This window comes from Suncus etruscus, chromosome X (assembly GCF_024139225.1).
Source record: "Suncus etruscus isolate mSunEtr1 chromosome X, mSunEtr1.pri.cur, whole genome shotgun sequence".
In the NCBI taxonomy this organism is placed as follows: domain Eukaryota; kingdom Metazoa; phylum Chordata; class Mammalia; order Eulipotyphla; family Soricidae; genus Suncus; species Suncus etruscus.
This window is the reverse complement of record NC_064868.1, coordinates 68,772,067-68,798,868: the sequence shown is the minus strand read 5'-3', so window position 1 is coordinate 68,798,868 and position 26,802 is coordinate 68,772,067. Positions and strand designations below refer to the sequence as shown.

Genomic DNA, 26,802 nt, shown 5'->3' with positions numbered 1-26,802 from the left:
CGGCCTTCCACAGACCCTTGTTTTTATACCCCAGAGTCAGGTACCACCCAATGGTGGGATCAGATACCAACCAATGGTGGAAACAGAATCAGGTCCTACCCTAGGGTGGGGGCAGAATGTCAGGTCACACCCTAGGGTAGGGCACAATCACCAATCAGTTTAGGATGAGTAACATAGTAATTCCCCAATATATTTACATACACAACAGATGTTGTATATGATGTTGATAGATTTACGGATGTTAAACCATCCTTGCATTCCTGGGATGAAACCTACTTGGTTGTAGTGTATGATCTTCTTGATGATACATTGGATCCTATTTGCCAGGATTTTGTTGAAGATCTTTGCATCAGCATTCATCAGGGATATTGGTCTGTAATTTTCTTTTTTGTCAGTGTTTCTGTCTGGTTTTGGTATCAAAGTGATGTTGGCTTCATAAAAGCTGTTTGGGAGTGTTCCGTTTTTTCAATTTCATGGAATAGCTTAGCTAGTATTGGTAGTAGCTCTTCTTGAAAGATTTGAAAAAATTCATTAGGAAATCCATCTGGGCCTGGGCTTTTTTTGGGGGGCAGATGTTTGATTACAGTTTCAATTTCCTCAGTAGTGATGGGGGTGTTTAGATCTGCTATATCCTCCTTACTTATATGTGGAAGGTTATAAGTGTCCAAGAATTTTTCCATTTCATCTAGGTTCTCATGTTTAGTAGCATAAAGTTTCTCAAAGTAGTGTCTGATTACCCTTTGGATCTCTGCAATATCTGTCTTGATCTACCCTTTTCATTTCTAATACTGGTTATCAGATTTTCTCTCTATTTCTTTGTGAGTTTTGCTAATGGTCTATCAATCTTGTTTATTTTTTCAAAGAACCAATTTCCACTTTCGTTGATTTTTCAGATTGTTTTTTGGTTTTCTACTTTATCAAGTTCTGCTTTCACCTTTGTTATTTCCTTCTGTCTCCCTATTTTTGGTTCCTTTTGTTGGTCATTTTCAAATTTTTTGAGCTGCGTCATTAAGTTATTCAGGTATGCTCCTTCTTCCTTCCTGATGTGTGCTTGTAGAGCTATAAATTTTCCTCTCAGGACTGCTTTTGCTGTGTCCCATAGATTCTGGCAGTTTGTGTCTTCATTATCATTTGTTTCCAGGAAAGTTTTGATTTTCTTTTTTTTTTTCATCTCGGACCCACTTGTATTTCAGTAGCAGTGTGTTTAATTTCCAATTGTTAAAGTTTTTCTTCTGTGTGGCTTTGTAGTTCACAACTAATTTCAGAGCCTTGTGGTCAGCAAAGGTAGCCTGCAAGATTTATATCCTCTTTATTTTATGGATGTATGTTTTATGTGTCAGCATGTAGTCTATTTTGGAGAATGACCCATGTACATTGGAGAAGAATGTGTATCCAGGTTTTTTGGGATGGAGTGTCCTGTATATATCTACTAGTTCTCTTTCTTCCATTACTCTTTTCAGGGCTAGTATGTTTTTGTTGGGTTTCAGTCTGTTTGACCTATCAAGTGTTGATAGGGCTTTGTTGAAATCTCCCACAATTATTGTTATTATTGATTTCTTTTTTCAGATTTGTCAGTAATTGTATTAGATAATTTGCTGGTCTCTCATTGGGTGCATATATATTTAATAGTTTGATTTCTTCCTGTTGCACATATCTCTTAATTAGTTCATAGTGTCCATCTTTGTCCCTTACCACTCTTTTGAGTATAAAGTTAGTGTCATCAGATATTAATATGGCCACCCTAGCTTTTTTGAGGGTGTTGTTTGCTTGGACAATTTTCCTCCAGCCTTTGATTTTGAGTCTATGTTTGTTCTGACGATTCAGATGAGTTTCTTGTAGGTGGCCGAAGGTTGGATTCATTTTTTTGACCCATTTTGCCACTGTTTCTTTTAATTGGTGATTTTAGTCCATTGACATTGAGGGAGATGATTGTCATAGGATGTAATGTCATCTTTGTAGATAAGTTTGCTGTGCTTGTTTGTCTTTCTTGTCTTAGAGTACAACTGTCAGTTTTTCCTTAAGGCTGGTTTATCATCTGTGAAGTTTCTGAGCTGTTGTTTATCCATGAAGCTATGTATTCTTCCTTCAAACTTGAACATGATTCGGGGTGGGTGCAGTATTCTCGGTGAGGCATTCATTTCATTCAGTCTTGTCACAATATCCCACCACTGTCTTCTGGTCTTGAGAGTTTCTTGTGACATGTCTGCTGTAAGTCTTAGGGATCCTACGTTGAATGTAATTTCCCTTTTTGATCTTGCTGCTTTCATTATTCTATCTCTATCTATGGGATTTATCATTGTAATGAGGATGTGTCTTAAGGTGGTTTTCTTTAGGTCTCTTTTAGCTGGTACTCTTCACCATGCAGGATTTAATTGCATGTAGTCTTTAACTCTGGGAGTATCTCTTTGATTATGTCGTTGACAGTTGATTCTTCCTGGAGATCTTCTTCCTGGGTTTCTGGGACTCCAATGATTCTTATGTTGTTTCTGTTGAGTTTATCAAAGACTTCCGTTTTCATCTGTTCACATTCCTTGAGTACTTTTTCCATTGCCTGTTCATTTGTCTTAAGGTTTTTTTCCAATTTCTTCTGTTGTGCTGAGTTTTTCTGCATTACATCTTCCAGTACTCCGATTCTCACCTCAGCTGCTGATACCCTGTTGGCAAGGCTATCCATTGAGGTTTTTCAGTTGAGCAACCGTGTATTTCAGATCTGTTATTTCAGTTTGGAGTTTTCTCATTTCTGTCTTTGTGTTCTCTTCAGATCGATCTATGCTTTTTTTGAGTTCTACGAACATCTTCCATATTTCTATTCTAAACTTCTTATCTGAGAGGTTAATCAGGTGGTTGGAATTTATTAAGTCATCCGAGCTTTCATCTTCATTCTCTGTGGATGGTGTTTGCCTGTGAAGATTCCCCATTGTCACGCTTGTAGTGTGGTTTTCCTGCATGTTTTGGTGGAGTTCATTTGTTAGAAAGAGTGTGTGGCCATGAAGCAAAGCGAAGCAGGTGCGCTCTTCGGCTGCCTCTAGTTGACAGTCCTCAGAGTGAACAAAGAAACAGCAGGGTGAAGCCTCCACAGGCTAGAGATCTCAGTTTATTGGACATCGACCCCCGCAGCCAGAATGTACTTATTGGGCAGCCTCGAAATGCAGTTTTTGGGGGGTGCACTCCCTAGGCCTCTGAGGAAATCTTCAGGGATTCAGAAACACCGGCAGATAGGCGCAGAGGAAGTTTCCTTTGAAGTACTCAATTCAATTTTTTATCTATTTGCCTTTCTGTGGCTCTTAATCTTTCTTTTTAGTCCACTGTAATTGAGAGAGATAATTTTCATGGAAGTTTGTGATATTTTGTAGAAGTTTAGTACATTTTTGGTTTATGTCTTGTCATAAATAAACCAGTCAACTTTATATGATTAATTTTGACTTTGTAGAGTTCTTTAGTTTCTTTTTCTGTAAAGGTTTTATTCATCCTTAAAACTTGCATAAAAGATAAAAACCGGCTATCCTTTGCAAAAGCTGGCTCCCTGTGTGTGACACCAGGCGGGGAAAATCCGCGAAAGTACACCGGCCCAGTGGGGCTCAGCTGTGAAAGACTGTGAGTGTGACCTGTCTATGTCTGTCTACTGTCCTCTTGCGTGAAACTCTTGCGAGTGGGGCAAAAAGAGGCTCAGAGGAGCACGGCCACTCCGCTTCGCTACGCGGCCGTGCACTCTTTCTAAGGAAAGAACTCCATTGCAACAAGAAGGAAAAATCACACTAAGAACGGCGCTATATCACAGAAGCAAACATTTCTCTCTGGACTGTCTTCTCTGTTACATGCTCGGGCCTAAGATTTGACCCAGTGTGAGGCTTCATCCACGGAGGACTCCCCTCCCTTAGAGGCAAGTCAGCCCATCCAGAAAGGGAGGAGCCAGAGGAGTGTGCTGCCTACATCATATAGACAATGAATACCACTACAACACGTAGAAAAACCCACAATACAAATGTGACAATGGGGAAACAGCGCAGGCCAGCATCAGACATAGAGAATGAAGATGACAATTCTGAGGACCAGATAATGACTGAACAACTAATCAACCTCTCAGATAAGGACTTTAGACTAGCAATATGGAAGGTGCTCAACAGACTCCAAGAAACCATGGATCGAGTTGAACAGAACACTAATAAGAACCAAGAAAATATGAAGGCAGAAATGACAAAACTCCAAACTGAAATAACATGTCAACTAACAGGCCTGAAAAACTCAGTAAACGAAGTGAATGACAAAATGGATAAGCTCTGGGACAGGGTATCAGAAGCTGAGAATAGACTTGGTGCTGTGGAAGATGAGATACATAACAATTCCATACAGCAGGAGAGATTGGACAAAAAACTTAAAGCAAATGAGCAGACAATGGAAAAATTAGTCAAAGAATGGGAACAGACGAAAATAGAAGTCTATGATAAGATCAACAGAAACAACTTAAGAATCATTGGAGTCCCAGAGACCCAGGAAGAAAATTTCCAGGAAGAATCAATGGTCAAGAACATCATTAAAGAGAAACTTCCAGAGCTAAAGAATATATGTGATCAAATCCTGCATGCCCGAAGAGTACCAACCAAAAGAGACCCCAGAAAAACCACCCCAAGACACATCCTAGTCACAATGACAAATCCCACAGATAGAGACAGAATTCTGAAAACAGCAAGATCAAAAGGGGAAATCATGTTCAAGCAAGCTTCCCTGAGATTTACAGCAGACCTGTCACCAGAAACGCTCAATGCCAGAAAGCAGTGGTGGGATATTGTGACAAGACTGAATGAAATGAATGCTTCACCCAGAATACTATACCCAGCAAAACTCACTTTCCGGTTTGATGGAAGAATACATGGTTTCACAGACAAAAAACAGCTCAGAAACTTCACAGACACAAAACCAGTCTTAAGAGAAAAACTGAAAGACCTAATCTAAGACAAGACTACCCAAAAGACACACCAAATTTTGAAATAAAGATGGCGTTAAATCCCAGGACAATTCTTTCTCTCAACGTCAATGGACTAAATGCACCAGTTAAGAGACACAGAGTGGCTAAATGGATCAAAAAACTCAATCCAACCTTCTGCTGCCTACAAGAAACGCACCTGAATAGTCAGAACAAACATAGACTCAAAATAAAAGGCTGGAGAAAAGTTATCCAAGCAAACAACACCCATAAAAAAGCTGGAGTGGCCATACTAATATCAGATAATGCAAACTTTATACTCAGGAAGGTTGTAAGGGACAAAGACGGACATTTTATATTAATCAAGGGGTACGTAGAGCAGGAAGAATTCACTCTCCTAAACATATATGCACCGAATGAGGGGCCAGCAAAATATTTAATACAACTGCTGACAAATCTGAAAAATAATATCAACAACAACACAATAATTGTGGGGGACCTAAACACGGCTTTGTCAACACTGGACAGGTCAACCAGACTGAAACCCAACAAGAATATACTAGACCTGAGGAGAGAAATGGAAGAAAGAGGCCTAGTGGATATATATAGGACACTCCATCCCCAGAAACCTGGATACACATTCTTCTCCAATGTACATGGGACATTCTCCAGGATAGACTACATGCTGGCACATAAAACATACCTCCATAAGATCAAGAGGATAGAAATTTTGCAGACTACCTTCGCTGACCACAAGGCTCTGAAATTATTTGTGAACTCCAAAGGGACTCAGAAGAAACACTTTAACACCTGGAAGTTAAACAGCCTCATGCTCAATAACCAGTGGGTCCGAGATGAAATCAAGGAGGAAATAAAAAGGTTCCTGGAAACAAATGACAATAAAGACACAAACTCTCAGAACTTATGGGACACAGCAAAAGCAGTACTGAGAGGAAAATTTATAGCTTTGCAAGCACACATCAGGAAGGAAGAAGGAGCTTACCTGAGTAGCTTAATGACACAGCTAATAGAACTAGAAAATGCTCAACAAAAGGACCCAAGAACAGGAAGACAGAAGGAAATAACAAAGCTGAGAGCAGAAATCAACGAAGTGGAAACTCAAAAAACAATCCGAAAGATCAACGAAAGCAGAAGTTGGTTCTTTGAAAAAATAAACAAGATTGATAGACCACTGGCAAACCTAACAAAGAAAGAGAGAGAGAGAAACTTGATAACTCGTATCAGGAATGAAAAAGGAGAGATCACTACTGATATGACAGAGATTCAAAGGGTAATCAGAAACTACTTTGAAAAACTCTACGCCACTAAAATTGAGAACCTGGAAGAAATGGATAAATTCTTGGACTCTTATAATCTTCCACGGTTGAAGGAAGAGGATGTAGCATATCTAAACACCCCCATCACCATTGATGAAATTAAAACAGTAATCAAATGTCTGCCGAAAAACAAAAGCCCAGGTCCAGATGGATTCACTAATGAATTCTATCAAACTTTCCAAGAGGAACTACTGCCAATCTTGGCAAGACTCTTTCATGAAATTGAACAAACAGAAACACTTCCAAATAGCTTTTATGAAGCCAACATCACCTTGATACCTAAACCAGACAGAGACGCTACCAAAAAAGAAAATTACAGACCAATATCACTGATGAATGCAGATGCAAAGATCCTCAACAAAATCCTGGCAAATAGGATTCAATGCCTCATTAAGAAGATCATCCACTACGATCAAGTAGGTTTCATCCCAGGAATGCAAGGCTGGTTTAACATCCGTAAATCTATCAACATAATACACAACATCAATAACAAGAAAAATAAAAACCACATGATCATATCAATAGATGCAGAGAAAGCATTTGATAAGGTCCAACACCCATTCTTGATCAAAACTCTCAGCAAGATGGGAATGGAGGGAACCTTTCTCAATATAGTGAAGGCCATCTACCACAAGCCAGTGGCAAATATTATCCTCAATGGAGAAAAACTGAAAGCCTTCCCTCTAAATTCTGGCACAAGACAAGGCTGTCCTCTCTCACCACTCCTATTCAACATAGCACTGGAAGTACTTGCTATAGCGATTAGGCAAGAAAAGGATATCAAGGGAATCCAGATAGGAAAGGAAGAAGTCAAGCTCTCACTGTTTGCAGATGACATGATACTCTACTTAGAAAACCCTAAAGACTCTATCAAAAAGCTTCTAGAAACAATAGACTCATATAGCAAGGTGGCAGGCTACAAAATTAACACACAAAAATCAATGGCCTTTCTATACACCAACAGTAATAAAGAAGAAATGGACATTAAGAAAACAACCCCATTCACAATAGTACCACACAAACTCAAATATCTTGGAATCAACTTGACTAAATATGTGAAGGACCTATACAAAGAAAACTATAAAACTCTGCTCCAAGAAATAAGAGAGGACACACGGAAATGGAAACACATACCCTGCTCATGGATTGGCAGGATTAACATCATCAAAATGTCAATACTCCCCAAGGCATTATACAGATTTAATGCCATCCCTCTAAAGATACCCATGACATTCTTCAAAGAAGTGGATCAGACACTTTTGAAATTCATTTGGAACAATAAACACCCTCGAATAGCTAAAGCAATCATTGGGAAAAAGAATATGGGAGGAATTACTTTTCCCAACTTTAAACTGTACTACAAAGCAACAGTTATCAAAACAGCATGGTATTGGAATAAGGATAGGTCCTCAGATCAGTGGAATAGGCTTGAATACTCAGAAAATGTTCCCCAGAGATACAACCATCTAATTTTTGATAAAGGAGCAGGAAATCCTAAATGGAGCAGGGAAAGCCTCTTCAACAAGTGGTGTTGGCACAATTGGATAGCCACTTGCAAAAAATTAAACTTAGACCCCCAGCTAACATCATGTACAAAGGTAAAATCCAAATGGATTAAAGACCTCGATATCAGCCCCAAAACCATAAGATATATAGAACAGCACATAGGCAAAACACTACAGGACATTACAGGCATCTTCAAGGAGGAAACTGCACTCTCCAAGCAAGTGAAAGCAGAGATTAACAGATGGGAATATATTAAGCTGAGAAGCTTCTGCACCTCAAAGGAAATAGTGCCCAGGATACAAGAGCCACCCACTGAGTGGGAGAAACTATTCACCCAATACCCATCAGATAAGGGGCTAATCTCCAAAATATACAAGGCACTGACAGAACTTTACAAGAAAAAAACATCTAACCCCATCAAAAAATGGGGAGAAGAAATGAACAGACACTTTGACAAAGAAGAAATACGCATGGCCAAAAGACACATGAAAAAATGTTCCACATCACTAATCATCAGGGAGATGCAAATCAAAACAACGATGAGATACCACCTCACACCCCAGAGAATGGCACACATCACAAAGAATGAGAATAAACAGTGTTGGCGGGGATGTGGAGAGAAAGGAACTCTTATCCACTGCTGGTGGGAATGCTGTCTAGTTCAACCTTTATGGAAAGCGATATGGAGATTCCTCCAAAAACTGGAAATCGAGCTCCCATACGATCCAGCTATACCACTCCTAGGAATATACCCTAGGAACACAAAAATACAATACAAAAACCCCTTCCTTACACCTATATTCATTGCAGCTCTATTTACCATAGCAAGACTCTGGAAACAACCAAGATGCCCTTCAACAGATGAATGGCTAAAGAAACTGTGGTACATATACACAATGGAATATTATGCAGCTGTCAGGAGAGATGAAGTCATGAAATTTTCCTATACATGGATGTACATGGAATCTATTATGCTGAGTGAAATAAGTCAGAGAGAGAGAGAAAAACGCAGAATGGTCTCACTCATCTATGGGTTTTAAGAAAAATGAAAGACACCCTTGTAATAATAATTTTCAGACACAAAAGAGAAAAGAGCTGGAAGTTCCAGCTCACCTCAGGAAGCTCACCACAAAGAGTGATGAGTTTAGTTAGAGAAATAACTACATTTTGAACTGTCCTAATATTGAGAATGTATGAGGGAAATGTAGAGCCTGTTTAGGGTACAGGCGGGGGTTGGGTGGGGAGGAGGGTGATTTGGGACTTGGGTGATGGGAATGTTGCACTGGTGATGGGTGGTGTTCCTTTTATGACTGAAACCCAAACACAATCATGTATGTAATCAAGGTGTTTAAATAAAAAAAAAATTAAAAAAAAAAAAAAAAAAAAACTTGCATAAAAATCTGGCTGGTTAAATTGTTTTTAGGGAGGTTTTCATTTAATTGGGTTTTTTCCCACTATATCCCAAAACTGTTTTAAAATGCTCCGCTGGATATTATTTTCTTTTTTATACTCTGCTTTCAGTGTTTAACACAACCTGTGGCAATCCTCACTGTGAGTAGGGTGTGTCTTGGGATGCTTTTGGGGAGAGAGGTTGTACTCTTCTGGTATACTGGATGTGGTTTCCAGTGTTTTTCAACTCCAAAAATTCTCAACAATCATGTCTTTAATTGCTACATCTTAATATGGGTTTTCTTCTTGGGTCACTGTAACACCAATGACTCTTATGTTGTCCCTGATGAATTTATCACAAAGGTCTATTGTTGTTGGCATATTTTGAGAATATTTTCTATATTCAACTTATTTTATGGCTCTTTTCCAACCTATTCTTTGGTATCAAAGTGTTGTGCTGCTCATATTTCAGCTCACTGATTCTGTCCTCAAGCAGCTGTTACTCTACTGGTTAGGCCTTTCAGAGAGTCACAGCTTTTCTCTTTTTTGGGCACAGGGACTGAACTGGTGTCAGTTTCCATTGAATCCGAGAGGTACCCAACGACTTTTTTGCAGTCTTTTTCCATTACAGCTTTGTTCTCAAGATGTAAGAACTGACCTGGGTTAAAAAGGGCCCCACTGTTTCTCACAGGAGCCCATTGCCACAAGTCACAATCCTTTCTATTACTGGTTGTATGTAAAGTTGAATTGGAGAAGTTTACTATGAATATTCAACTTTCCCTTTTATGTATGTAGTATTCTATTTCTTTCATGTTGCTTTATGGAGTATGTATCTTCATTTCTTTTTTTCTTTCTTTCTTTCTTTCTTTCTTTCTTTCTTTCTTTCTTTCTTTCTTTCTTTCTTTCTTTCTTTCTTTCTTTCTTTCTTTCTTTCTTTCTTTCTTTCTTTCTTTCTTTCTTTCTTTCTTTCTTTCTTTCTTTCTTTCTTTCTTTCTTTCTTTCTTTCTTTCTTTCTTTCTTTCTTTCTTTCTTTCTTTCTTTCTTTCTTTCTTTCTTTTTTCTTTTGGTTTTTGGGCCACACCCGGCAGTGCTCAGGGGTTACTCCTGGCTGTCTGCTCAGAAATAGCTCCTGGCAGGCACGGGGGACCATATGGGACACGGGGATTAGAACCAACCACCTTTGGTCCTGAATCGGCTGCTTGCAAGGCAAAGCCGCTGTGCTATCTCTCCAGGCCCTTATCTTCATTTCTTGTGGTTTTCATTACAATGCATCTTGGTGTTCTGTTTTGGTTTAGCTTATCACTTTTGAGCCTTTTTGCCATGGTATTTCTTCTGTGAAGAAATGTCTGTTCATTTCTTCTCCCCATTTTGGATGGGGTTAGTTGTATTTTTCTTCATGCTAAGTTCTGTCAGTTCTTTGTATATCTTTGATTTATCAAATGGTATCAGATGGTTACTTAGTATCAGATGGTTACTTAGTAAATAGTTTCTCTCTTTCTGTTGATAGTGTATCCTATTCACTGTTTCTTTCGAAAAGCAGAATATTCTCGGTTTTCTGTAGTCAATTTGTCTATCTTTGATTACACTTCTTTTTTTTTAGATACTATTTTTTTTTTTTTGGTTTTGGGGCCACACCCAGTGACCCTCAGGGATTACTCCTGGCTATGCATTCAGCAATCACTCCTTGTTTGGGGAACCATATCGGATACCATTGGATCTAACTGCGGTCTGTCCTAGGTTAGCATGTGCAAGGCAAATGCCCTACTGCTTGAGCCACTGCTCCGGGCTCTAGATACTATTTTAAATGGAATAGAGTCTTTGATCTCTTTCTATTCTGATTTACTTTTGTATAGAAGAATGTAATAGATTTTTGTGTTTTGAATTTGAAGCCCGTTACTTTGTTGTCTTGATTAATTTTTCTAATAAATTTTACTGTGGAATCTTTAAGATCATCTATGTATATTAGTATGTAATCTCTGAATAGTAATTATTTGATTTTTTCTTGTCTAATTGTCATAATTTGATTTTGTTATCTTGCCCAATTCCAATAAATTTCCCCTTCTTACAGAACCTATAGGTTTTGACAACTTGTATCTTTAGTCATTAATTACAAAATAATTTTATTTCTGGGGCTGGAGTAGTGGCACAGTGGTAGGGAGTTTGCCTTGCAAGTGGCTGACCTAGAAAGGACCACGGTTAGATCCCCAAGTATCCTATATGGTCCCCCAAGCCAGGAACAATTTCTAGTACATAGCCAGCAGTAACCCCTGAACATCACCGATGTGGCCCCCCCAAAAATTATTTTTTCCTTGATATTCTCTTTGATCTAGTTGCTATTACCAGTGTTTTTGTCAGGTTTCATTGTTCAAGTTTTCTTCATAGTCATTCTGTGTTTAATGTCTAATTTCATGGCATTAATATCTGAGAAGTTACTTTGCAAAAGTTACTATATTTATAAGTTTATATATCTTTGATGTACTTCCTAATATGTGATCTCTCTTGGAGAATATTTCTTCCATGTGCACTAGGGAAGAATATGATTCTTGTTTGGAGGATGAAGTACCTTCTATTTGTCCAATAATCCCAGTTTTTTTTTAGCTTCTCACTTTGGGCTCTAGTCTCTTTATTGATACTTGTTTTGTTCTGTCTAGTGATGAAATTAGAGTGTTGGAGTATTGCAACTGTATTATCTCTGTCAATGTGTTTCTTTTGGTTTTATAGCAGATTTATAAATTTTCCAGGGTGATCATTTGGTACAAAAATGATGATAAGATTTATTATTCAATTTTCTTTATTCAATAGGTAGTTTTCACCATTGTTTCTAATACCATCATTATACTGAATATTATTTAATCTGATATATGAATGTCACAACTTTTTACTTTCTTCCATTAGCATATATGGTAGTTTCCCATCCTTTCACTCTGAATGTAATTAACCTTTAAATTAGTTATGTTTACTGTAAGCAGCAGATGGATGGATTTTGTTTCCTGATCCATCTAGCTACTCTGTAAATGAAAGTAGAGGAGTTTAGTTCTTTGACATTCAGAGATTAAAGATATATAAAGTTGTGTTGCCATCTTTTTTGTGGACAATTAGGCATCATAATTGTGGAATCTAATGTGGAATCCAGCTTTTTTTTTCCAAGAATCTATTTCTTTTTGGTAGCCTTTTGGTAAATCTTGAGGAATAGGTTTAGTTGTTGAAAATGTTGCAAGTTCTTGTCTATCTTAGAAGGTTATTGCCCCTCCCTAAATTCTAAATGTTAGTTCCACAGTGTGGTGAATTTTAAACTAGATTTCTTTTTATTCATTACTTTAATTATGTCACTCCATATGTTCCATATTGAAAGATAAGATAGAGAAGTTCTATTTCTGTTGCTATATTGTTTCATTTATATTCAAGTTTTTTCTCTCTTTCTCATTTAAGTAGTCTGTCTTTGTCTTTTGATTTTGCTATGTGACATGCTGTTATTTTGCTTGAGCTTATTTTATTTGGTATATTTTAGGCCCTTTGAATCTATTCAGGATCTTCTCTCCAGAGACAAGGCATGCTCTAGGTGATTATTTCTTCTACCATCTAGTATTTCCTTTTCTGTTTTCCCCTCCTTCTGATATTCCTATAATTTGAAGGTTATCCCTCTTGCTATTATCTATCACACAATTTACATTATCTTCCGTTTGTTGATTTTTCTTTTATCACTTCATTTTTGGTGATAGTCAACATGTTTTCTTCAATATCATTAATATGTATCTCTGCATGTATAATTCTGTGGTGGTTAGTATTTTATAACTCCTTCAATTTTATTCACGTGGATTCTTGTATTTTCTGAGTAATTTCTTCTTTCGCCTGGTTGAATTGGTGATTAAATTACTGCCTTATTTCTAATTCCATGGAATGGAGTATTGTTTTAATTTCCCCATTGATAAAGGGTTGAGATTTTGTTTGAGCTCAATGAGATGGCAGGTGTAAAATCCCCATCTAGGAAATGTAAATGTTTGTTTCTTCATCCTTTTAAAGATTTTTGTTTGCTTTTATTTGAAAATAAGATTCCTAATTTTCTGAAATCTGAACTGTCTCTTTATATTTCAGCAAATATAACTCACTATAGTCTTTTAATCTCACAATGCCATGATAGATACATCAGTGGTTATATAGGAGAAATACTAGTGGCCCTATTTGCCTAAAGGGCAGATGAGAAAAAAATCTTCCAGATGCAGGACAGCCTGGAAGAAATGAACACGGCTTGGTGACGATTATATGGTCTGACTTATGAATAGTATCTTTTATGGGAACACATTCAGCAGTACCCAGAAATAACTGCTTTCTCTGCACTCAGCGATCACTCCTTGTGGAGTTCAGTGGAGCCTATGGGTTGCGAGGGATTGAAACATGACATCTATATGCAAGGTAAGCAACCTACAACCATACTAACTCTTTAGCACCTAGGGCAGGGTGGAAAGTGGGTTTAGAGGTGACTGAAGAACTCCTTTTATTATCAGGGAGGAGTATTTAAACAAAGTTAATATGGCTGGGAGTACACAGGAGGTGCATTGTGACATGCAAGCTATTTGCTCTCTAACAGGTGCTCAGCTCCTTCTTCCCCAGCAAGGGCAGGGATACCTAGGTCTGCAGGGTGCCTCCTTTCAGGGACTCTGTTCGTAGACCTAAGAGTGGTGATCTCAATGGAGTCGAAACCAGTCTCTGAAGGGCTCCAGCTTTATCTCCCTCTCTTTTATTATATTGATGATATCGTGAAATTATTAGGTGTTTGAGAAATGAGGGACTCATATCTCTGGACAGTAAACTGATGCATCATCATGTGTGTTATTTTTCTTAAGCAGGTCGTGGGAAAGCTCATGAAGTAGGAGGCAATAAGTAACAGAAAGTAAATCAGAATAATTGGCTAAAGAATGCAATGAGTCTTTCAGGGTTAGATAATGGCTGGAGCAGTTTAGATACACATAAGTTTCATGTCTCAAGTACTACACAAAGTGTTAATGAGCCCTACCTATGTAGGTGGCTACCCTATGTAGTATTGTCTGCTGCATCTTATGTATTGAAGTTCCTTTCTTAAAGAGAAACTAACAGTGTGGGTTTTATTTAACATAGATTGAATTGGTGATGAGGAGTAAGAAGAGGAAGAAGAAAGGGGAGAAGGAAAAAAATAGGGAGAAGAGAGAGAGGAAATGTAAATTTGCCAAAACATGTTCTAAAGTAGGTCTAAGGTAGGTCTGTGGTTCACAGTTGACTGTTTCAGTGCTCTGAATGATCATATTCTTTAGGTCCTAATAGAGGACATTCAGCAGAGGAAAAGGATATATTGGAATGTTTTATCAAGACAATTTCATAATGCAAACTGAATATCTACTTATCTAGTATGGCTGAGCACTGCGATGTAAAATTAGGGTGTCCACATTTTAATAAGGCCCAGGCCCATAACTGATTAAATGCCTAGAAACTGGGAAAACCTTCCAACCCTGACGTACTGACTCAATCTCTTTTATTTGATTTATTTAATCTTTTTACTATATTTATTAATTTTTCTTTTCTCCTCTCTTATCACTTGCTCTCCCTTCTTCTCTTTTTTAAGCTATACTTAAACTAAGTATTTATCTTAATTCAACCAGTCCTTAAGAGCTCAGACCATTTCTATTAGGGTCAGACCTCTAACAACACCTTAAGAATAGATCACTAATGTATGTCTTTATGTGGGCATGAAAACATAAAGAGAAGACTCCTTTATGAAAGCCAAACCTAAATTGTAAACAATCCATGCCTATAGTGTATATAGCCCTTCTTATATACTATTCCTCCTCCCCCCTTCAGAAATCCTACTATCCGTTCAGACCCCAATCCTAATACAATATCCCACACTATTAAGGCTCTTTACCCTCAGGTCTTAACCCATTAGGTATCAAGACTGGTATCCTGCCCCAATAAGACACACCCTGCTCCCAAACAAAAGGAAACTCACTCAGCCCCACATCTTGTCCCCTGGCAAGAAATTACAACCAAAACTCCTGCTGAATCATGCTCTGTGGCCGTCCTCACATCTGTCCCAACTGTGGACTGTTGCTTGATACCAGCTTCAGCTCGAAAAGAACCCCCAATGAAAGAACTCCACCCTTTCTGCCCTTTCTAGCCCTTTCTGCCCCAAAGCCTTTCTCAAACTCAACAAGACCAGGGTGTGTGATGTAATGTGCCCTGTATTGCACCTCCCAAAAGAATATCTCAAAAGACAATAGGGAAGCCTATATTTCCTTTAGAATTTTAAGACTTCTATAATTCTACTATAAATACTTTTTTAAAACTCATCCTTATTTATTTTTTCCTTTATATATATATATATTATATATGTGTATAGTGTGTATGTGTATTTTGTCTTGTGTTTGTTTTCTTCTAATCCTTAACTTCACCTGTTTTGGATCTTCTTGTTACAAAACCTACAAGAAAAGTTTTTTTTATTTAAACAACTTTATTACATACGTGATTGTGTTTGGGCTTCAGTCATATAAAGAACACCCCCCATCACCAGTGCAACATTCCCATCACCAATGTCCCAAAATCTCCCTCCTCCTCACCCAACCCCGCCTGTACTCTAGACAGGCTTCCTATTTCCCTCGTACATTCTCATTATTACGATAGTTCAAAACGTAGTTATTTCTCTAACTAAACTCATCACTCATTGTGATGAGCTTCCTGAGGTGAGCTGTTATTTCCAGCTCTTTTCTTTTTGTGTCTGAAAGTTTTTATTGCAAGAATGTCTTTCATTTTTCTTAAAATCCATAGATGAGTGAGACCATTCTGCATTTTTCTCTCTCTCTCTGACTTATTTCACTCAGCATAATAGATTCCGTGTACATCCATGTATAGAAAATTTCATGACTTCATCTCTCCTGACAGCTGTATAATATTCCATTGTGTATATGTACCACAGTTTCTTTAGCCATTCATCAGTTGAAGGGTATCTTGGCTGTTTCCAGAGTCTTGCTATGGTAAATAGTGCTGCAATGAATATAGGTGTAAGGAAGGGATTTTTGTATTGTATTTTTGTGTTCCTAGGGTATATTCCTAGGAGTGGTATAGCTGGGTCGTATGGGAGCTCAATTTCCAGTTTTTGGAGGAATCTCCATGTTGCTTTCCATAAAGGTTGAACTAGATGGCATTCCCACCAGCAGTGGATAAGAGTTCCTTTCTCTTCACATCCCCCCAACACTGTTTGTTCTCATTCTTTGTGATGTGTGCCAATCTATGGGGTGTGAGGTAGTACCTCATAGTTGTTTTGATTTGCATCTCCCTGATGATTAGTGATGTGGAGCATTTTTATGTGTCTTTTGGCCATTTGTATTTCTTCTTTGTGAAAGTGTTTGTCCATTTTTTCTCCCCATTATTTGATGGGATTAGATATATTTTCCTTGTACATTTCTGTCAGTTCCTTGTATATTTTAGAGATTAGCCCCTTGTCTGATGGGTATTGGGTGAATAGTTTCTCCCACTCAGTGGGTGGCTCTTGTATCCTGGGCACTATTTCCTTTGAGGTGCAGAAGCTTCTCAGTTTAATATATTCCCATCTGTTAATTTCTGCTTTCACTTGCTTGGAGAGTGCAGTTTCCTCCTTGAAGATGCCTTTAGTCTCAATGTCCTGGAGTGTTTTGCCTATGTGTTGTTCTATATATCTTATGGTTTCGGGTCTGATATCAAGGCCTTTCATCTATTTGGATTTTACCTTCGAACATAAAGTTAGCTGGAGGTCTAAGTTGTGCCAACACCACTTGTTGAAGAGGCTTTCTTTGCTCCATTTAGTATTTCTTGCTCCTTTATCAAAAATTAGGTGATTGTATGTCTGGGGAACATTCTCTGAGTATTCAAGCCTATTCCACTGATCTAAGGGCCTGTCTTTATTCCAATACCATGCTGTTTTTTATAACTATTGCTTTGTAGTACAGTTTAAAATTGGGGAAAGTAATTCCTCCCATGTTCTTTTTCCCAACCTTTTTCCAACACCCATTCTAGGGTGTTTATTGTTCCATATGAATTTCAAAAGTGCCTGATCCACTTCTTTGAAAAATGTCATGGGTATCTTTAGAATGATCACATTAAATCTGTACAAAGCTTTGGGGAGTATTGCCATTTTAATTATGTTAATCCTGCCAATCCATGAGCAGGGTATATGCTTCCATTTCCACATGTCCTCTCTTATTTCTTGGAGGAGAGTTTTATAGTTTTCTTTGTATAGGTCCTTCACATTTTTAGTCAAGTTGATTCCAAGATATTTGAGTTTGTGTGGCACTATTGTGAATGGGGTTGTTTTCTTAATGTCCATTTCTTCCTTTTTACTATTGGTGCATAGAAAGGACATTGATTTTTGTGTGTTAATTTTGTAGCCTGCCACCTTGCTATATGAGTCCCTTGTTTCTAGAAGCTTTTTGGTAGAGATTTTAGGGTTTTCTAGGTAGAGTATCATGATATCTACAAACAGCGAGAGCTTGACTTCTTCCTTTTCTATCTGGATTCCCTTGATATCTTTACAAGCAAAAGTCTTTCTGGGATAAAAGCTCATGACAAAACACAGAGATAATGGAGCCTGACACTCTCACCCCCAAATGCACTAGCAATATAATATAGTACCATTTCTTTTTGCAAAGGCATACTAAAAAGGAGGAAATTTTAAGTATAGAAAGCTCTTATCTATTAGAGAAGGCATACATTTTACAATACAAGGGCACTTCTCACCTTGAACATATGTCCTGTGGCCCCAATTTAGACTCCATGTGATTAGACAGCGACCATCCAACCCCGAACCATAGATCTCAGACATAGAACCGACAGAGTTCTCTGCAACAGTTCCTGGAATAAACTCCCTCTGGGACTTTCTTAATACTGCTCTGACACCAACATGAGCTAGTTTTGATAGGACATCTTGACAATGAGGAAATGGCAACAATTTTATCTAAGAGCAGGTTGTCTTATCTCACCACCTAATGATAAGATAAAATTATAAGACACATCAGCCTTTATATGTGCAAAAGCCAAGATTGCTAACTAAATAAGACTGACTATGACAACCATGACTGGGCAGAACTTATCCTGGGACCTAATAAAAAAGACCCTGTACAACTACCAAGATCTCTAATTCCAGAAGTCTGAGACAACTGAAACTGAGCAGAACTTCTGGAAACATAATGGAAGACTCTATCCTAGGCTTCATTCTAGGATCAGTGCAAAAACCAAGACCACCAACTACAGAAGACTGATTCAAACAACCGTAATGAAAGACTTCATCATAGGCTTCATTCTTTGACCTGTGCAGAGACGAAGATCTCTAGATACAGAAGTCTGATTTTATCAACCATGATGGAGCAGAAGTTTTCCATACACCACAAAAGGACCTGGGGAGAGTAAGTGAACATGTATGGAGGCGGTAGTTATTCCCATGACAGTATACTTCAAGGGTGGAAAAACCCTGTATCTCTTAGGCCAAAGGAATTCCCTTTCTAATTTCCTCAATATTTAATGTCCCTATGTAGGGAAAATGAAGAAGCACCACAAAATAATTTTTATTGGTTTCATTATTGTTGTTGTTTTCATTTTTTGTGCTTTGTTTTGTTTTTATTTCAGGACCATGGTTATTGTGTGGTGGCTCTCTTTATTGCTGTGGTGCTTTTTATTTTAGGTACATATTTGTAGTGCTTTTTGGATTTTCTGTTTTATTTTTCTTTTTGTATTGTTGTGTTTCTCTTCCTTTTTCCCTTTCTTCTCTCAAATTGATATTTATAGCCTCTAGAAGAACTCTGCCCATTTTTTGCTGGTCTGATTTTTACCCCGTTTTATTTTTTCTTTTCTCGAAACAGAACCCCACAACTTAAACCATGTTGTTCCACCTCTCAAATTGAGGGGGAAATAATGGAGGGCTCCAAGACCAAACAGTTTTATGATCACTAAGTAGTTAAAAAAATGATCGCACTTAAACAACAAATCTAAAGCCAATGACAACAGAATCAATACCCAACCTACAAGCCAGACACAGAAGGGACCACTTATACTAGCAGCCCAGGGGGTAAGGGAAGGGGATATGGGATGCATGCCGGGAACGAAGGTAGAGGGAGGACAGCCTTGGTGGTGGGAATTCCCTGATTCAATGTCAATATGTACCTAAAATATTACTGTTAAAGATTTGTAATCCACTTTGGTCAAAACAAAAATTATTATTATAATAAAATAAAAATGAAAGTGAGAGGTGAAAAAAGAATGTGTGATATTTAAACATGTGATCATTTGTTCAAGGAATATCAGAGGCAACTGGGTTCCATATAGATGAAAAATAGGTTTATTCTTATAAATGTAATTTAGGTTCCCTAGGACAGTTCTGGGTAGTAGTGAGTCCCTGAGTATGTTCCCATGTCCCTGAGTAAATCACATATAGTATTGACTATAGTTCTATCACTACAGGGCCTTGCAGTGATCTAAGAGTTTAGTTCACTGCTATGTGATATGATTCACTAGAAAAAGTTTAATTAATTAAAAGTTTTAATAATTTATTATAGATAATAGAATTTAAAACAATGTATATAAGATAAAGGAAATCACAGCAAGTCAGCAGGACACAATATAGGCACTTTAGGTATCCAAAAAGTGTTGAACTTACGCATTTTCCCCAATTGATATGATTCCAGTTTACATGTCAATACACCAAACAAAATTTCAGCTCCTTCAATTTCTAGAAAAATAGTCCCTTTATCTATTTACATTATAAGATGAAGAAGCTACTACCTTAACAAAAAAGGAAATAAATGACTTTGTGTAATTGATATTCATATTGCCTTGGTATATTTCAACAAATATGATTTATTTGTCATCTTTGAAGACTTGTGCATTTATGATTCTGACTAAAACCTTATTTCAAGCCAAGAATTTACCAAACAGTTGTTCATTTCCATATAATAGAAATGAATCAGTTTTCTTTCAGATTGTAGCAAGTGCCATTATAAAAGATATCAATTATACTAATACTATATATATATTTATATATATATTCTCCTATTGAAACAGAGATTAGCATTGATGCAGAGAGCACTAGAAAATATGTAGAAAGAAAGGTAACTCTAATTTTGAAATGAGATTGGAAGAATAAATAATATGAGTATTTTTCAGAATCACTCAAAGAAAATAACTGCAAAATCAGTGTGAGCTTAAGCAAGATAGTGAATCTTATACTAAATAATTGCAAATGGAGGGAAGAAACTTAATTTTAAGATGTAAATGGCATGCTATGCATGATTTGTGCTTTAATTAGAATTTGAAACATTATAGGCCTTCTCTAAACAACACTATTTATACTCAGAGTACAGTGATGCTCAGAGAACCCACAGCTGCTCATTGGTTATAACCACATCATTGGTTATAAACAGTAACCCCCCTGCTAATTCACTAAGTTGGATGTCTTCAGCAATGAGCCCTAGTGACGCTAGCACCACTGGAGAGTTTCCAATAAAATATTACATTAAGACTCCTTAAATCATGTATAAAGAGAATTTTAAAAAACATTTCAAAGAAATTAGTCAAATATTTAATTAGCATAAAATTACAAATAATTTTACTTTATATGTAATACATTTGTCTTCCAATAGTATTTGCCACTTCACAAATTTTCAAGTATATCGTGTCTATAATAAAACATTATATTCCCTTTCAAAATGCTTTCTTATTAATATAGTTATATTTATTTTATCCTTTTTATTAATATCTTTATTTAAAATCTTGATTTCAAATATGATTTAATTGGGTTTCAGTCATGTAAAGAACACCAGTATAACATTCCCATCACCATTGTCACAAATATCCCACCTTCCCACCCACCCCACCTATGCTCTAGATATGTTTTGTGCTTCCCTCATTCATTCACATTGTTATGATAGTTCTCAATGTAGTTATTTCTCTAACTGCACTCATAACACATCGTTGTGAGCTTCATGTCGTGAGCTGGACCTTCCAGCCCTACTTTCTTTGTCTCTGGGAATTATTGCAAAAATGTCTTTTATTTTTCTTAAAACCTATAGATGAGTGAGACTATTCTGCATTTATCTCTCTCACTCTGACTTATTTCACTCAGCATAATCGATTCCATGTACATCCATGTGTAGGAATATTTTATGACTTTATCTCTCCTGATGGCTGCATAATATTCTATTGTGTATATGTACCGCAGTTTCTTTAGCCACACACCTGTTGAAGGGCATCTTGGTTGTTTCCAGAGTCTGGCTATTGTAAATATCGCTGCAAAGCATAGAAGTGTGAAGAAGGGATCTTTGTATTGTGTTATCCCTAGGAGTGGTATAGCTGGATCATATGGGAACACAATTTCCAGTTTTTGGAGGAATCTCCATATTGCTTTCCATAAAGATTGGACTAGCCGGCATTCCCACCAACAGTAAATAAGAGTTACTTTTTCTTCACATCCCCGCCAGGACTGCTTGTTCCCATTCTTTTTGATGTTCTCCAATCTCTGTGGTGTGAGATGGTACCTCATAGTTAATTTTATTTGCATGTCCCTGATGACTAGTGATGTGGAGCATTTTCTGATGTGTCATTTGGCCATTTGTATTTCTCCTTTGACAAAGTGTCTGTTCATTTTTTCTGCCCATTTTTGATGGATTAATTGCTTTTTTATTGTAAAGTTCTGTCAGTGCCTTGAATATTTTGGATATTAGCCCCTTACCTAATAGGTATTGCGTGAATAGTTTCTCCCACACAGTGGGTGGCTCTTGTATCCTGGGCACTATTTCCTTTGAGGTGCAGAAACTTCTCAGCTTAATATATTCCCATCTGTTTTCTCTGCTTCCACTTGTTTGGAGAGTGTTGTTTCCTCACTAAAGATGCCTTTAGTCTCAATGTCATGGAGTGTTTTACCTATATGTTGTTCTATATACCTTATGGTTACAGTCTAATATCAAAGTCTTTAATCCATTTGGATTTTACCTTCGTACATGATGTTAGCTGGGGGTCTGAGTTCGATTTTTTGTAAGTGGCTAAACAGTTGTGCCAAAACCACTTGTTGAAGAGGCTTTCCTTGCTCCATTTAGTATTTCTTGCCCCTTTACAAAATGTAGGTGATTTTATGCCTGGTTCACATCTCTGAGTACTCAAGCCTATTCCACCCATCTAAGGATCTGTCTTTATTTCAATATCATGCTGTTTTGATAACTTTTGCTTAGTAATACTGTATAAAATTGGGGAAAATAATGCCTCTCTTATTCCTTTTTCCAAGGATTGCTTTAGCTATTTGAGGTTGTTTATTGTTCCAAATGAATTTCAGAAGTGTTTGATCCACTTCTTTGAAGAATGTCTGGGTATCTTTAAAGGGATCGCATTAAATATGTACAATGCTTTTGGGAATATTGCATTTTAATGATGTTAATCCTGGCAATCCATGAGCAGGGTATATGTTTCCATTTCTGAGTGTCCTCTCTTATATCTTTGAGCAGGGTTTTATACTTTTCTTTGTTTAGGTCCTTCATGTCCTTTGTCAAGTTGACTCTAAGATATTTGAGTTTGTGTGGCACTAATGTAAATGGGGTTGCTTTCTTAGTGTCCATTTCTTCCCTATCATTATTGGTGTATAAAAAAGCCATTGATTTCTGTGTGTTAATTTTGTAACCTGCCACCTTGCTATGTGAATTTTTTGTTTCTAGAAGTCTTTTGGTAGAGACTTTAGGATTTTCTAAGTATAGTATCATGTCATCTGCAAACACTGAAAGCATGACTTCTTATTTTCCTATCTGGATACCCTTGATACCTTTTCCTTGCCTAATTGTTATAAAAATACTTCCAGTATGATGTTGAATAGGAGTAGTGAGAAAGGACAGCCTCGTCTTGTACCAGAATTTAGTGGGAAGGCTTTTAGTTTTTCTCCATTGAGGATAATATTTGCCACTGACTTGTGGTAGATGACCTTAACTACATTGAGAAAGGTTCCTATACTTTCCTGGAAGGGGAGATACCATGATCACGAAGGTGGTTTTCCCAGGGTGAGGCTTATTCGTTGCACTCCAAAATTGCTGACCCCTGCTATTTCTCCAAATGTGGGAAACTCAACTGCATAATTTGTCGTAGTGGGGGTACTTATTTAAAAAAAAGGAAAAATAAGAGAAAGGTTCTTTTCATTCCCATCTTTCTGAGAGTTTTTTTAATCAAGAATTCGTGTTGGACATTATCAAATGCTTTCTCTGCGTCTACTGTTATGATCATGTGATTTTTATTTTTCTTGTGTATTATGTTGATAGATTCACATACGTTAAGCCATCCTTGCATTCCTAGGATGAAACCTACTTGATCATAGTGAATGACATTCTTGATGAGGCATTGAATCCTATTTGCCAGGATTTTGTTGAGGTCTTTTTATCTGTGTTCATCAGAGATATTGGTTTGTAATTTTTTTGGCATCATCTTTGTCTGTTTTTGGTATCAAAGTGATGTTGGCTTTATAAAAGCTATTTGGACGTGTTCCAGTTTTTCAATTCCATGAAAGAGCCTGGCCAGATTGGTAGTAGTTCCTCTTGAAAGGTTTGAAAGAATTCATTAGTGAATCCATCCATCTTGGCCTGGGCTTTTCTTTTTGGGCAGACATTTGATTAACATTTTAATTTCCTCAATAGTGATGGGGGTGTTTAGATATGCGACATTCTCCTTTTCAACCGTGGAGTCCAGTAATTTATCCAATTCTTCCAGGTTCTCATGTTTAGTGGCATAGAGTTTCTCAAGTAGTTTCTGATTACCCTTTGAATCTCTGCAATATTTGTAGTGATCTCCCCCCTTTTTATTTCTGATATGAGTTATCAAGTTTCTCTCTCTCTCTTTCTTTGTGAGTTTTGCCAGTGATCTATCAATCTTGTTTATTTTCTCGAAGAACCAACCTCTGTTTTCGTTGATTTTTCAGATTGTATTTTGGGCTTCCACTTCATTGATTTCTGCTCTAAGTTTTGTTTTTTCCTTCTGTCTCCCTTTTTTGGTTTCTTTTGTTGATCATTTTCTAATTTTATAAGCTGCATCATTAAGCTATTCAGGTAGGCCCCTTCTTCCTTCCTGATGTGTGCTTGCAAACTATAAATTTTACACTCAGTACAGCTTTTGCTGTGTCCCATAGGTTTTGATATTTTGTGTATTCACTGTCATTTGTTTTCAGGAAAGTTTTTAATTCCTCTTTGATTTTATCTCGGACCCACTTGTTATTCAGTAGCAGGTTGTTTAATTTCCAGGTGTTAAAATTTTCTTCTGTGTCCATTTGTAGTTCACATCTAATTTCACACCCTTATGGTCAGCGAAGGTAACGTGCAAAATTTCTATCCTCTTGATTTTTTGGAATTATGTTTTATGTGCCAGCATGTGGTCTATCCTGGAGAATGACCCATGTACATTGGAGAAGAATGTGTATCCAGGTTTCTAGGGATGGAGTGTACTATATATATATACTAGGTCTCTTTTCATTTGAGTAATTATGTAGAAAATCTAAACCTCATTTTTTAACTACATTTTTTAAATTATACTGAAACAAGATATTTTAACAGTGGTCTAAAAGAGAAAGTTCAAGTCTTTAAGATAACTGTTTCACTCAAAGAAAAATACATTTCCCACAAGTATTAAAATAAATTTTATGAGAACTATTACTATAATGCTAGTTTAATGTGAAAAAATATCACATGGCTTAACATTTCCTTCTGAAACTGTGTTCACAATATACATTCAAATATGCTGTGACCATTAAGATTGGGGTAGATTTACTTTTGTTTTGAAAACAATCATTAGTCATTTGTAGATAATATACTTAGTGCTACATAAAGCTTATTTTCATTTGTTCATACATGGAAACATGCAAAGTAGCAGTTATTGTCAAGATTTCATCCTATAATTACTACTCGGATATCATGCCCTCTAGTGTTGAACTATAAAGAAGCAGAAATTTAGTTCTTTTGGGGTCTACAACTGTAGAATATGCTTTCTCAATAAGGAAATTTATTAATAGGAAGAATGTGAGAGTTCAGAGATTATTTAATGTATATTAATAGTCATTTCACATACTGCTCTGTATAAGATGGTGATTATAGTTTGTTTTTTCTCCCTAACTTTGTTTTTATAGAATCTTCACATGACACCTAAATATTAAAACCTTTTGACTTTCCACATATTTTCAACACATTATTATGTGACAGAGTTGAGACAGAGAGACTGGGCTTGTCAATAAATTGTGAAAGACAAAATATAAAAGACAATGTACCATTTATCTGTCATCCAGCTGTTTTACAAAGCTTTTTTCAAATGTGGCTACATTTTGATTAATATTAAATTTTCAGAATAAATCTTCATGAATGAAACTGTTGCATCTTAATATGAGTATAGACTAGGGTCTTTTAATATGCTATTGTTTCATCTAGATTTCAGCAGAAAACCATGTTACCACTAATTATAGAATGCTATAGAATAATAAATATATAAAAAATAGCAATTACAATTATCATTACTGAAAGTACTACTATTTATCCTGTTCCATGTTCTTCACACTGAACTGAGTTGTTGTAAGTAGTCTAATTTAATATTGCAGGAGTTCAGTTAGTTATTGTTTATTGCCCTTATTTTACTAGTTGTTTGAAGCTAATTGGATTGGCACATTTGATCCTGGCCCAGTAGAAGAGCATCACATTGAATGAGACAAACTCATGAGACCAACATATACCAGAGTCTGATCAAGCTGTATATCACCCAAGCAGCCAATTTTGATTGCACAGGTAGTCCTGTGAGACAAAATTCAATACAGTGAAAACAAATAGAATTGTGAGACTAATTTAATACTCTCCCACTCCAAGAGGCTTCCAACACTAAGCGTTTGTTGACAGAGACATTAAGGGCAATTTGTACGCACATCAATAGTCAATTAGTATAATAAATCAGAAACTCTGTTATTTTACATTGATATTAAAGTACCATTAAAATACATAATATTTACAGTTTCTTCTATATTTTCCATGGAGTCTTTATAAAAGATATTAGCACACTTATACAATGTTTTCCTGGTGTATATTTGCCACTAGCAATTATTTGCTGTCGTTTCCTTTTCTAAATGCAATTTTGAAAAACCTCTGAACTCTAATATCTAAACTATTTTACCTATGGTCAATATCTATCCTTGTGATTTTTGCTTGTGGAGTAAATTTCTACAACTAGTAAGGACAGTGTGAGTCAGAAAATATAGGGAAAGTTTTAATGGAATAGTTTAAATTACTTTAAATTAATTAGAAATTAATTAGAAATTAATTAGATTAAATTAATTAAATTAGATTTATTAATAAATAAATAAATTAAATTAGATTAATTTAATTAAATTAATTAAATTAATTAAATTAAAATTAATTAGAAATTAAGCAGGCAGACAGGTTGGGTAGCCCCTACCTTTCTCCCATGGAAATGAGTTCATGGGACATAATGAAACTTTTTGGAATATAATAGAACCAAGATATAGGTTTTAAAGATGGCTTCCCGGACCCACCTTGTGGACACAGGCATCATTAGAAGTTAACCTGGCAACACTGCAGGTCTAGAGAAGGCTGGAACCTATAACAAGAAATGTTTCAGTAGGAAAAATGATCAGGTAAGGAATTC

The 26,802-nt window shown here is 36.6% G+C and overlaps 1 pseudogene; it reads left to right on the top strand.

The window, feature by feature from the left end:
• The first annotated feature begins 23,129 nt into the window (after positions 1-23,129).
• LOC125999985 (uncharacterized) lies at positions 23,130-23,313 on the top strand (annotated as a pseudogene).
• The last annotated feature ends 3,489 nt before the right edge of the window (positions 23,314-26,802 follow it).